General features: G+C 37.8%; 1 protein-coding gene across 1 annotated transcript in view; it reads right to left on the bottom strand.

Annotated features, from left to right (window-relative positions):
- Positions 1 to 253, bottom strand: part of NCOA2 (nuclear receptor coactivator 2) — a 257,843-nt gene extending 257,590 nt beyond the window's left edge. Inside the window, exon 1 of the mRNA XM_088799375.1 lies at positions 139 to 253. The gene's annotated coding sequence lies outside the window, so the exon portion shown is untranslated. The remainder of the gene's footprint in view (positions 1 to 138) is intronic.
- Positions 254 to 14,618: the final 14,365 nt, after the last annotated feature.

The raw sequence follows: 14,618 nt of genomic DNA, 5'->3' as shown, positions 1-14,618 counted from the left end.
CTTGGGGCTGCAGACGGCGGGGAAGATGCCCCCAGACGAAGATCGGGGAGAGCCAAGTGCCAGGTTCGCCCGGGAGGAGCCTCCCGCATGCGCCCCGGCCGGGCCCCTCTGCCAGCAGCCTGCACCCCTCGGGCGCACCTCACACGCCCGGCTCCTGCTGCTGTGCGCCCTGGAGGCGCCCCTGGTCCACCAAGTCTCCCTCGGTTCCTACGAGGACAGGCAGATCTCCTGTTGCTGCCGTTATCTCAATAGGGGATGGAGGGGCGCGGCTACGGGAGGCGAGCTTAAAGGGGTGCCACCCCGCACTTGCAGGGCAAAGCAAAAGTGCACACAGTGTAAAACCTAACCTAGTTGAGCATTCTTGTCACGACACGAGTCACAAAAGTTCTTTATTGGAAAGTCCACTTTCTCGACAAGCCGAAAGTGATGTTGGGGGAGAGCCCTGGAAGGTAGCACCGAAATTCGAGGAGACCTCTCGTTGAAATGCTACTTGGATCAGATTTACGGTTTGGAAAAGCAAGTTCGTCCCAACTTAGATATAATTAGTTGGAAAAAATGAGCAACATTTATTTAACAGATTTCCTTATTTTTAGTCTGATAATGAGACAGGTCACTTGCCATAGAAAATGATAGTGTTTATTGAACACTTACTATGTGCCAAGTGATTTATATACACTAGATTTTGATCCTCAAACCTTATGGAATAATTACCATTCTATCCTTCACACACACAAAATGAAGCTTAAAGAAGTAATTTGCTTAGAGTCACACAGGCAGGAAGCTAGGGAGGATTTGAGCCCAGTTCTGGTGGGCTCCAAAGCCCACGCTTTTAATGGTGTCTGCAACCTCAAATTTGTGGGAAAACCACCAATTTTATTTTGGGAAAGAGAAAAATATGTGTGTATATGTGTGTGTGTGTGACTATAGATAGAAAATGTTTAGAGAGACACAAGTTGTTACCACTGGGGAGTATAAGTGGGTGTGTAATGGGGTACTTCCAGTTTTATTTTTTTTACACTTAACTATAGTGTTTGAAATGTTTGCATTGGCCATGTATTGATTTAGTAAATTTTTAAAGATTATTTTAATTACCTGGCACGAATTATTTTCCCTCAAAACACAGAGCTCTCCAAAAATCTGGGAGAAGAAATGGGAAATGGGGTTTTCTTTATGGCTTGTCTTCTTCCATTAACTAGTCCATTGTATTCCTACAATGAGGTAGTCGTCACCTGAGGCCTGTCACATTGCTGGACTTAGATTTCTTTCCTGTCCTCACCCCCAACTCTGAGTTGTGATAAAGAAAAGATTCTCCTTCTTGCTTTCTCGCCCTCCCTTTTTGGCACAAGTCCAGAGTCCATCAGTCCTCAGAAACAGTAGATTTCACACTTTGAAAAACCACCCATGATATCTGTGCAAATAAATGACTCTCCGTTGCATTTCCATATTACTCAATAAAACTTACTACATGCTGAAGATACACGACTGTGTCTACAAAAATAAAACAAACAAAAACATCTGACAGCATAGCATAATGAGTTCCATGTCCAGCTGCTACTCAATTGCCTCCAACCTTTAGGAATCGTGTAACTTCTGTTCTCTAGTACAGTCTCTGGGCTCCCTTAGCACTTCATGCCATTGTTATAACAATATTCTGTCTTGTACTGCACTTGTTTATATATTTGTCTTTCTCTTTCACTAGGCTGTAAACTACTCAGTGCCCCAGACCATTTCTTCTTGTTCTTCTTTGTACATGCTAGAGTTCTTAATGATGTCTCATGTAATGTTTGTTGTTTCCCTGAATCTGTAAAACATAAACTATCCCCACCTCACCCTCCAATACCTTGCTCATAAAACATGTTTACAAAAACTGTTTTCAATATTTTGAAAGAAGTTAGATTTCTGTGAGACATCTGAATAATTCCTTATGAAAACTAGCCGTAATTAGTAGTGAATTATCACTGTAATAATGTAAACTGAAAAGGAAGAAAAGGCAGTAAATAAGTTGACTTAATGATGCAGCCAAAGAAAAAAAAGTGAAGATACAGGAACTGGGTATGTTGCCAACAGAAGATAACCCAATAAGGAAAAAAAATGTGGGTGCAAATCATAAAGGGGAAGGAAATTATTGAAATTTAGTAGAAGCAGAAACTTGACAGACCATGAATGGATGAGGCAAGGAGACAACCCAGAAATAAATGTTAGCAGGATCATAAATGCAACATCAAATTGTAACTAAAAATGATAATTTATATATTTAACAATATACCTAAGAAAAATCAGACTAGGAACAAGAAATTCTGTTCTGCTTTCTCTTCCCCATTCAATTTCAAGCTACCCACTTTCTTCATACATAAACTACATAAAAATGGAAGATTCACTACCATTTTGTATTGATACTTCTAGCATGCATCGTGATAATAATGAGGTAACACAGTATGGTAAGAAATGCTATAAAAGACAGGAAAAATAAACATGAACTGGACTTTGCTACTTACTATGTGATCTTAGATAAATATCTCAATTTCCTCATCTGTATACTTGTTGGAAGACTCAAACAAAATGGTGGAAATGAACGTGCTTAGTTAACTATCAGGCTCTTTCTACAGATGTAAAGGAATATTATGTTGATTAGATCTGTGCATACACAGTTATCACTATTTTGATGCACCCTCAAATCGCAAAAGCAAAATCCTGTCGTTTATTCTATTAAAACTCATTGGAGGGGAAAATCAGTTAAAGCATTTGTTTGACGATTTGATTATTGAACAAAACAACTGTTTGATTGTTTCATTCTTATTGTTTGCTCTCTCCAAACCCTTAAATATTATAGCTACCATGAGTGTGACTAATATAGGTCAGAATATTACATATATTTTTATTTCTAATCAAAGTAGGCATTATATGCATTATTATTCCCATTTTATATCTGAGAAAACTGAGGTTCAAGGAACTTAATTTATGCAAGATCATAGAGGTGCCTTTGTAATATGGCTAATAGATTGTGCTAAGATTCATTTCTCCATCACTGAATATCTCTACTACTCTAAGCAACACATCATTTTCATTTCTTTGGTACCAATTATAGTTTCTAGAACATCATACATGCTCAATAAATGATTATGAAGTGAATGAGTAAATGAATAAGGGACTCCCTTCAAACCATACTATACACTGTCACAAGATTCACATTTCCACTTTTATTCTATTATTTTCCCATTTGAAAACACTTAATTTTTCATTGCCTACAAAATACAGTTCAAATCCTTTATTTTACATTCAAGACCTCTTTAATACGACTCTATTTTTTTCTGGTTATGTCTTCTTAAGCAATAAGAACAACTAAATACTTAATACACCCTCATTTATTCCAGAGTGTTCTGGAATCAGACTGACATGAGTTTTGTTCTTAGTGTATGAACTAGGCACGTTATTTAGCCTCTTTGCAAATCCTATCCAGTGCAATAAGGCAAGAAAATGAAAAGGAATGAAATAAAACCATCTCATACCATACACAAGAATGAATTAGAGGTGGAACATAGACTTAGATGTTAAAGCTAAACCTATAAATCTCCTAGAAGAAAACCTGGGATAATAAATATTTTTACAACATTGACATAAGCAAAGATTTTTTTCAACATGACATAAAAGACACTAACCAGAAAAGAAAAGTAACTGATAAATTCGACTTCATTAAAATGATAAACTTCTTATTTTAAAAAATGCCACTAAGGGTGGCCAGTTAGCTCAGTTGGTTAGAGTGTGGTGCTAATAACACCAAGGTTGCCGGTTGGATCCCCACATGGGCTACCGTGAGCTGCGCCCTACTTAAAAAAAAAAATGCCACTAGGAAAGTGAAAAGTCAGTCCACAGATTGGGAGAACATACACATATCAGGCTAAGTAACTGTATCCAAAAAAAAGTAAAGACCACCTCCAAATTAATAATAAACATACAACCCAATAACAAAATGGACAAAAGACTTATAAAGGCATTTTACAAAAGTATATGAACGGCTAATAAACACATGAAAAGATGCTCAAAGTCATTAGTCATCAGGGAACTAATGCAAATAAAATTACAAAAGATACCACTTACACATGTTAGAATGGTTAAAATTACAAAGGCTGACAATATCTACTATTGGCGAGAATGCACAGCAATTGAAATTCTCGTTCTTTGCTGGCAAGACTATACAACCACTTCACCCACCTTGGGAAACAGTGTGGCACTTTCTCGTAAAGTTAAGTATGAACTTACCACATGACCCAACAGTTCTACTCGTAAGTATTTACCTAAGAGAATGTTGATCTGGGTGATGGTTGCATTTTGACAATGGCTCGTCGAAATTTAACGATTTGTTTTTTCTGCTATCTGTAAATTATACCTGAACAAAAAAATGGAACACAAGTTCCCCAATATGATAAAGTATATATAGAAAAAGCCTGGAACAAACATCACACTCAGTGGTGAACTGTTTACAGCTTCTCCCTGAGATTGAGAAAGAAAATTGAGAACAGTATGTCCACTATTACCATTTGTATTCAACATTGTACAGGAGCTTCTAGCTAATGCAATAAAAGGAAAAAATGGTATAAGAATTGCAAAGGAAGAAATAAAACTGTCATTATTTGCAGATGGCATGAACATTTATGTAGAATTCCCAAAGAATCAACAAACTGTTAGAATTAAATTTAAGAAGCTCTCTGGAATGGAAGGCGAATATACAAAAGTCAATTGTGTTTCTATATATTAGAAACAATTAGAAAATGACAACTTGAAATGTAAATTGAAAGGCTGTTTGGCAATATCCACTAAAGCTGAGCATGTCTGCTTTATGACACAATTCCACTCCTGAGTATATATCCGATAGAGTTCCTCAACAGAAGAATGAATAAATTATAGTGTTTTTGCTCAAAGGAATACTATATTGAAATGAAAATGAACAAACTATAGCTCCATGCAACAACATGGATGAATTATATAAAAATAATCGTGAGCAAAAAGAGCCAGATACAAAAGAATACAACTGTATGACGTTAAAGCTCAAAGACAGGCAAGACTAATCTATGGTGATATATACACCAGGACAGTTGTTAACCTTTTGGGGGGGTACTTGGTGCAGGGGAAGGCACACGAGGGCGATTTGGGGATGTTGAGAATATTCTGTTTCTAATCTCAGTGGAGGTTACATGGCTATGTTCATTTCACAACGCATTTTTGGGCACCATTCATTCAAGGTGTAAAACACCTGACTCGTGTACCAGTGTATATTATACTTCAATTTTAAAAAGATATTGCCGTATGCTTTTACTGATGTCTCAGTAACCTCCTTGAAGATGGGGATGATGGTTTAGATTTCTTCGTGTCCCGCACAGATTGTAGCACAGTGGCTTCCTAAAATACGACATTCCATGGCACAAGTAAGTACAGATGCCAGTAGAATTCAATTCGTTTCAGTATGCATACAAATAATAGTAAAGCAATATGGATATTTGTGTATTTCCAAATATAACCAGTTTAAGAAGTGTTGACATTTTCCCTACAATTCTCCTTTCCCTTACATTTATCTCAAATAACTCCTGAATAAAATATACATGTCTGTTAAAAATAGACTCTAATAAATTAAGTGCAATGCGAGAATCACAGGTCACATGTGTACCCTGGTAAGTAAGTATTGGTATGTGCTTGCACCAGGTATGGCCCTCCTTTCACTGAACAGAAAATCCACGGCAGGTCGGCTGGTGGCCGTCTTAAAAGAAAGAAGTAGGTCCTAGACCAAAGTCTGAAGCCATCATCAGTGTGACTTGGACATGTTTTTTATTTGCTGGTTGGTTGGTTGCATTTTTTAATTGTTGTAAAATATACATAACATCAAAATTGCCATTTTAACCATTTTTAAGTGCACAGTTCAATGCCATGAAGTACACTCACATTGATATGCAACCATCCACTATCCATCTCTAGAAATTTTTCATGAAAATGTCCTGGACATGTTATTAAATGAATGCATCTAGGACTCAGTTTCCTATCTGAGCCTTTCATTTTTAAGATCCCGTGTAGCTCAGAAATAATGTAACAGGGAGCAAAAGCACACTCAGGGGAGAAAAAAGACTCCTTTGGCATAAAACGCAAAATTTTTATAAACTCCTAGGTCTGGAGGAGGATGTTAGTGATCCGTTAAAGCTAGGACAGAAAAATGTCTCGAAAAAAAGTTCATCTGAATAGCGGCTCTTTTTCCTTCGCAGAAGAATCATCTCGCTTCTTTTGAAAATAGGCCTTTGTGAGCATGGACCCCTTGACAAATAGTCATACTCAGCACAGAGCACACATTCTAGCAACACTTCTTGAGTTTTAAAATATAAAACTGTTTTTATTCAGAACGTTTACAGGGTCAATCAATAGTACATTTTAATTAGTGTATTATGTATGAATGTCAGATTTTGACATCCTTCATTAAATGCCTGGGCTCCTGGTTTGTTTTGTTTTGTGTTTCGTTTTTTATTTTTGTTTTGTTTTGTCTTTAGCTTTGTCTCAAGGATGGTTATGAAGTTGCAGACACACAACTACCTAAAAGATTGCAGTCGGTCTCTTGCCGCATTCCAACCCTTTTAAATGATTAAGGTCCAAATTCTTAAACTGATAGGTAGATATGTGGATATTTATTATTTTACATATCTGTTACACGTTAGAAATATTATTTTGTGTATATTCAGTGTTTAATCAAAGCAGTTTTTTAAAATTCCTTCTATGATAAATATTGTATTTAAGTACTGTCTTTTGTTACAAAACAACAAAAGCTAATATTTAGATCCTGTTTTTCTTTTAGACTAGGTTTTAAAATGAACTCCTTTGGGGTACTTTCTGTTGTAATACACTCAGTCTCTGATTTAGACATGGCAGACCAACCACCTAAGATTGGTAAGGTTCTGACTTGACTGCACTCCCTTCTCTGCCTGGAGTTGTTTCTACTCTTGTTTCCTCTTCCCCGTCCTTATTAAGGACACACAGCTGTTTCTTCCCCCTTCTTAATAGTGGTTTCATTGACAATATCACCATTTCCTCCTATCAGAGTCCGACCCGTCTTACGAGTTTATTGTTTTCCTCAGTTGGAACCCCCGCTGTCAGCCCTCAGAGAAAATACCAAGCACAGATGAGTTTGAGCACTTTTCTGCAGTGTACCCCCATTACCCCACGACCACCATTCTGATCTACACATGCTTAACAGAGCCCCTCCCCCAGAGCAGCAGATCAAGTTCTAGTTTTCCACAGGAACACACACAGGACAATTATATTCTACTACCAATACAGTGCTATATATATTATTCCTTTTTACAGTGCTATTTTGGATGTCACCAGTTTGAAGAGGGCAGCTCTCCTTGCAAAACCTTGTTTCCATAGAAAAATATGTTCTGCCTCACAACCAGTCAATGAAAAGGTACACTTTGAAATAAATCCATGAGGATTGCCTGCACTTTTCATGTAAGAGTTCAAAGGCTTCCACCAAAATATCACTTTTTTAAAAAGCCTTTTTGCCATACCTAATAGTTATTAAAGGACTTGTTATATTCACAGCTAAGAAGCACATATTAACAACCTTTGGACACGGAGTGCTGGAGATAATGCACAAATTATTACCAGTGGTATTGGATGTGCTTCTTTCCATTTATTAATTCAGCACAAATTTATTGAGTTCCTATTCTGTGCAAGGCATTATTCTCAGCACTGGAGACCCAGTACCGAACAAAACAGGCAACGCTCCTATCTTAATGGAATTTACAGAGGATGTGGCTCATACTAGGCACTTAATAAATATTTGTTGAATGAATAATTGAATGTGGCTAAGAAAACCATTAGAATATGATAAATATTTACGTTCTATAAAATTCAGTGAAATCAGTGAACAAAGGGGTTGCAGAACATAAATTAGACAGAGGAATTTGTTCCAGCAGTCAAGGTTAAAATATTTCCTTATTATAATGAAGCAGTGGGTAGGAGTGTTGGGTGATCCCAACCAGACGGCCAGCACGTCTACAGTCCACTGGGCCCTTGCTTTGTAGAGCCCTGGTTCGGAGACCAAGAGCCATCCCACCACCGCCGCCATGCCTTTTCGCAAATTATAACTTTGAGATCAAAGTGTATTTTATTTACAAGTAATTTTGATTTATTCTCTTAACTTCAAGGACTCAGTATCAGTGTACGACGGCATTTAGCAAAGGACAAAGTTTTACCAAATGTAACAAAGGCTTAAGTCTATAATAATTGGGCGGCATTTTAAATCCCATCTTTACAAATATTAGTAATATATTTCTTTTTTATGATATTACCTATGATTGCAATCCCCCAATAGGGTGGATATATATACAGAGAGAGAGAAAGCGAGAGAGATTTACTTTAAGGAATTGGCTAATGCAATTATGGGAACTGGCAAACCCAAAATTTGCAGGGTGGGCTAACAGCCTGGAAATTCCAGCAGGAGTTTATGTTGCAATCTTGAGTTTGAAGGCAGTCTAGAGATAGAATTTCTTCCTTTTTGGGGAAACTGTCTTCTCTCTACATGCCTTCAGCTGATTGGATGAGGCCCATCCACATTACGGAGGGTAATCTGCATTACTCCAAGTCTACTGATTTATTAGTAAATGTTAATCACATCTACAGAATACTTTCACAGCAACATCTAGGCTGGTGTTTGACCAAACAACTAGGTACCATCACCTAGACAAATTAACACATAAAATTACCCAACACAGTCCACTGCTTATCAACTTGACATTCATACACATCTCCTTAAACCATACTTAATAAAGACAATAACAAAGTCATACTTCCGTACGACTATTCTGTGTACAACTGAAAGCTCACTAACTCTTTCCCTAAAAAAAGATGTGAAGTCCTTGGGTGATGTTCACTCATACATACATACATACACACAGGCATATTCATAACAAAATAAGGAAAAATATTTATAACAATTACTGTCCTCATCTCTGTAACTTGTTACATGGTCATAGCCGGTATTTATAACCACCTTCTTCCAATACTCATTCCCTTCAGCAGGCACCTTGGCTGGTTGTGGTTCTTTGCCCAGTACGGTGATCCAAACTTCCATTTATGGATCTGAGCCATTAATCCGCCTGCCTGCATTAGATTGTAGTTTTCAATTGAATTTGACCCAAGGTGTGGTACTGAAAGAAACCCTCAGGAATCTTTTGAATTCCAGACATATTCTTCCTACCTCCATTGTGTCATAGCAGGTAGTCAGGATCAATCACCCCAGCCAGTACTCCTTTCTTTGCCTGTTAATTCAGAAGCAGGAGAAGCCCAAGGTGGCCAGGTGGGTGTCTTAACTTCCAGTTCGTGGAACCGTTGCTGTGTCCTCCTCCCTTTGGAACTAAGACCTCTAGACCTGTAAAGTCACAGGGACAGGAAGCAAACTTTTTGCTGGTGGATCACTAGGGGTATTAGTGACTGATGCCATTCCCATTTCCACCCCTTGAATCTTAGACCTGTGAACCTGGTTCTGGGAGAAACAGCAGAGTATATTGGATGCCAATTTAGAGCCTATACCACCTTCTGAAGAACATTGCCCAGGCCTGCAAGGTATTGCCACCTAGTTTGTTCTATAACTGAGCCTTCAAAAGGCCCTCAGACTATTCTGTTAAGCCAACTGTTGCAGGACGGTAAGACCAGTGAATTTTATGAGCATGGACCCATTGCTCCATTTCATTAGCTATCAAGTGAGTTCTTGATCAGAAGCAATGATGTGTGGAATATCATGATGGTGGTAGGATGACCCATTCTGTGGCTATCAGTCCACCTCTCTCCCCAGCAACTTTTGTCATTGCCCAATGGGCTCATGAGTAGTGTGGCCACAGTGGCAACATAGATTTCCATTCACCAAGGCTGAGCTGGCTATGGCCACCGTTGAGTGCCCAACTGTCAGCAGTAGAGCCCAATGGCACCTTTCTCCGGTGTGATCAGCCAGCTACACTGGACCACTTCCATCATGGAAAGGGAAGCGTTTGTTCTGGATATGGATGTACAGGCTCTGTACACAATGCTTCTTCCAAAACTGCCATCATGGACTACTTTGCTAAGGAGCACGATCTCGTCGCAACATTTTGTAAAAGAATACACATAGCACTGAAACCGTTGTCACAACAGTCTAACTTAACTTTCTTTTGTGACCAAAAATCTAGCACTCTATTGGTAATATGGTAGTATTAATAAACTTGCTCTAAATACAAAAATAAGTCTCATTCATAAGTTCCTATTGAATATAAACATACTATCAGCCGCATATATTTAGCATATCTGTAGAACTAAAATGAGTGCTATATTCAGCATGCTTTCCATTAGTACATATAATAGGTTGTCAGTGCCAAGTTGAGACGTTTTGGATCCCCGTGGGCATGATTTCAAGATTTCTTTATAGTATAGTAGAATTTTGTAGAATTTTATAAAGAACAAGATATCCAGAGGTTTTGCTTAGCAAATTTTCCCAGTGCATTTGGCTTGATTTCACTATTGGCTTTTTCTTGATTTTTACTAGATTTTTCACGTTACATTTTAAGTAGGGACATTTTTGCAATTCTTTAAGAAGTCTTTATTTTCAGTATGTTCATCCCTGAAATAATGTTTTGTAAATGAACTAAAGGGATATATTTTATATAGCATATTTTAAATAAATAGTAAATGAATTTTTTGTAAGTGTCCATTTTTAAGTGTTGTGCTATTATGCATAATCTGTTTTCTTTAAAATTTGTCATTTTTTCTTCCCTTTAATGTATCATTAACTTGTGATAGATATTCTTAACTACATTTTAACTGTATTTTTGAATAATTATGCTTTCTTCATGAGACACTCTTTTACTTTCTTTTTCCTTTGCCTATAAATTGTTTTTATGCTCTTATTGGTCTGTCCTATTAGCCCTTTCTTGTATATTTTTATCGCTTATTTACTTTTAATCTAGCTCTGTAACTCTTTTTTCCTATAATACTAAATGATTAAAGCGTTGTGCATCAAAGTGAGTTTTTTATGTGTTGTTGTTTTTTGGGTTTTTTTTTATTGGGGAACCGTGTGTTTTTCCAGGAACCATCAGCTCCATGTCAAGTTGTTGTTTTCAATCTAGTTGTGGAGGGCGCAGCTCACTGGCCCATGTGGGAATTGAACCGATGACCTTGGTGTTATGAGCACTGCGCTCTAACCGCTGAGCAAACCGGCTCCCCTTTTATATGTTTTACACCAATGTTTTATTAGCTTTTGTTTGTCATTTCAAGGCACCCTTGAATCTGACCTCAATTTCAAACAATTACCCGTTTGCTATTGATATAACTGTGGTGTTGGCCTACATCTCACTTTCCTATAACTTCCGATTAAACATGAATTATTATATTTTTAAACATGATTTAGATATTATACCTTTAAACTTGATGAGATAAAAATATATTCTATTGATATGCTTGAAATTAGATGTTAACATTTTCCTTCTTCAAAGGAAGCCCACACATATGTCTGTCATAGCATATGTGGCACTTCACCATATGTACTGAAGTACTTTTTCTCCTACTACTAGATTGTAAGCCTCTTGAAAGCAGGAAGGGTATGTATATTTCTAGTGTCTGGCACAGCGTAGGTTTTTAATGAATGAATAATAAATGAATGAATGAATGAGTATAGTTAGTTGCATAACGTCAGTGGCCTTGCCCCAAAAAACACTTGCCCTGCCAGCTGTAAATGACACCAAATGAAATTTCTTTTGCAAGGTCAAACCTTTTAATTTCCCAACTGGACTTCTTTTACAACAAAAATATCCTTAGAAAAATGCATTTGTCTTAACCTAGTCATCCAAGGCAGAACCTGTCAATCCTGGTTGAAGATGAGAATCATGTTCCCATTAGAGTAAAAATAAATTAGGAGTCCCCCAGGTGATTCTAAAGAGCCCGCAAGGTTGAGAACTGCTATGCTAAGGTAGAAGTAACCTGGTGGCAGGTTCTCAGGAACAAGGGAAAAAGAAAAATTAGATTCTGAATGACCTGTGGTGGAGAATTCTTTGTTGTTAGTGGGAGAGGGAGGTCTGAGGAAAACGCAGCTCTTACTTCAGGAGGATGGGGGTGGCTGAGAAGGGAGGTATTCTTAAACGCATCTATTGTCTTGAAAAATTAAGAGGAAAGATTATAAGTACTTTCTAAAGAGGCAAACTTTGAAAAGAATTTAAAATTCAAATTTAAAAATGAGGTCAGAGATTCCAACAAATGCTAATAAAAGGGCACTTTGAATGTCTTGGACTTTTTACAAAAATACTCCCCAGGGTTGCAAATACAGCAAATGTATTGGGTAGAGAGACTAAGAGCATAAAGAAGACTAAATGACAGAGTAAAACTTGAGGGGGAAATAAAAACAAAAAGAAACCTGTTTTAAAGAATTCATAGTCCCCAAATTTGTGTCTCTACTATAATAGCAACATAAAAATGATACATGAATATAGATGAGAACAAGAAAAGAAGAGAGACGTTAAACAGTTGGCATGTTTAGGTATATTGAACTTGAAGCCTGAAGTTCTCATTCCTACTTGGCTTCTACGACAGTCCCCCTTTATCCGCGGTTTTAGTTACCCAGGGTTAACTGTGGTCCAAAAACATTAAAGGGAAAAATCCAGAAATAAACAATTCGTAAGTTTAAATTGCTGGCCATTCTTAGTAGTGTGATGAGAACTCCTTCCGTCCAGCTCCATCTGAATCACCCCTTGGTCGGCATATCTGTGCTGTATGTACATTACAATGAGGTATTTTGAAAGAGAGAAACCATATTTACATAACTTTTTTATTACAGTATAGTGCTATAATTATTCTATTTCATTATTAGTTATTATTGTTAACTCTTACTGTGCCTAATTCAGAAGTTAAACTTCATCATAGGGGTGTATGTACTCGTATTGGAAAAAAGCAAAGTATATCTAGGGTTCGGTACTATTTACAGTTTCAGGCATCCACTGGGGGTCTTGGAACCTATCACCCAAGGATAGGGGGGGATTACCATAATATACTGTATTTAGGCAGCTTTTAATTTCCTTATCTGCAAAATAAGGGAGTTGAAAGTTTCAATTAAATCAGCACATTTTGCATGGTTTCTCTAAAAAAGTAAATGTGTGCACCCCCAGGCTCAGTGTGGGGGTAGCCTGCAGCACTCCCAGGCTCAGTCCAAATCTTTTTGAAGTCTCCTGTTTTGTCTTAAAAGCTCAGGTACTGGTATGTGATTAATACCTCAGTAAAACTGTTTTTTCAAAAAGTTCACGGACTTTTTATTCCTTACGACTTTTTGTTTTTTCTTTTAAATACAGTTGAGCTTGTATTGTACATAAAATTTTATATTCTGCTTTTTTTCCAAAGGAGTTTTCTTTCACATTTTATATATATCATTAAAAAGTTGTTACTTTTCCTTTAATAACTATAAAATATTCAATCATATGGCTGTACTGTAATGTATTAACCATCTTCTAACTTGGGACATTGACGTTACAGCACAGCGCGTTTCACCACTACATTGTCTTAATTCCTTCTGCTTGGCTCCACGTAAAGACTCAGATTTCTTTATAGTTTCTAACTGAATCCTCTGAAGTGCCAAAATTGCAAGATGAAAAAAATTTTTTTTCCTCTTATTGCTGCAATGTGTTAAATGGTCTCTTGGTGACGTAAGCTATAATTCATTCTTTTTTGAGATCTCACTGCTAAAAGAGGGGAAAAGAAACTAACACTTCCTGAAGGTTGACTCCACGCAGGGTCTTTTGGAAAGTTTACCACATGTCATCAACCCAGTGAAGTAATGACTCTATTCCACTTCATGTCCTAATAAGCTGAGACTCAAAGGAGCCGGGGAGCTGGCTAATGGTGGGTTTAAACTGGGTCTAATCTCCCCCAGATCTGTCGCAGGCATCCACTTCAGCACACGCTGGTACCACCCACAGCAGTAGCAGAGGGAACACACAACCACCCCTGCACTTCGCTCAGCTTGAATCCCATTTGCCAATTTCTTTTCTTAGAAGGACAATGGTCTTTCCGGTGATGAACACCTTGTTTTTGGATGAGGGCCCTTACGTGCACAGCACATCATTTCTTTTTCCAAAGGATAAATAAATGAAGGATTATTTTGATGCCTAGAATAGGGGTCAGCAAACTTTTCCTGTAAGGGGACAGAGAGTGACTAGTCCAGCCTTTGTAGAACTTGTGATCTCTGTCCCGACTACTCAACTCTGTCCTTGTAGTGGGAGAGCAGCCCCCCCAAGGAGGGAACAAATGGGGGTGCCTGTGTTCCAACAAAACTTTATTTAGGGACACTGAAATTAGAATTTCACGTAATGCTCATTTCTGACAAAATATTACTCTTCTTTTGATTTTTTTCCCATCCATTTGAAAAAGTACAAACCATTCCCAGCTGGTGGGCAGTACACAAAAGGCCATGTGGGCCCTAGTTTGCCAACTTCCTCCCCACCCCCACCCCCATGAGCCTGGAGTTCGAATGTCAGGCTTGCTGTGGTCTGCAGCTTTACGTGCATGGGGTAGATGTGGGTCATCCTGCTCCTGCTCCATGAGGCAGTCCTAAAGGTTGTAGAGAAAATAGAGAT

This window comes from Rhinolophus sinicus, chromosome 7, assembly GCF_057876585.1.
Source record: "Rhinolophus sinicus isolate RSI-liver-muscle chromosome 7, RSI-T2T, whole genome shotgun sequence".
Classification (NCBI taxonomy): Eukaryota; Metazoa; Chordata; class Mammalia; order Chiroptera; family Rhinolophidae; genus Rhinolophus; species Rhinolophus sinicus.
This window is presented reverse-complemented; position numbering and strand designations above follow the sequence as displayed.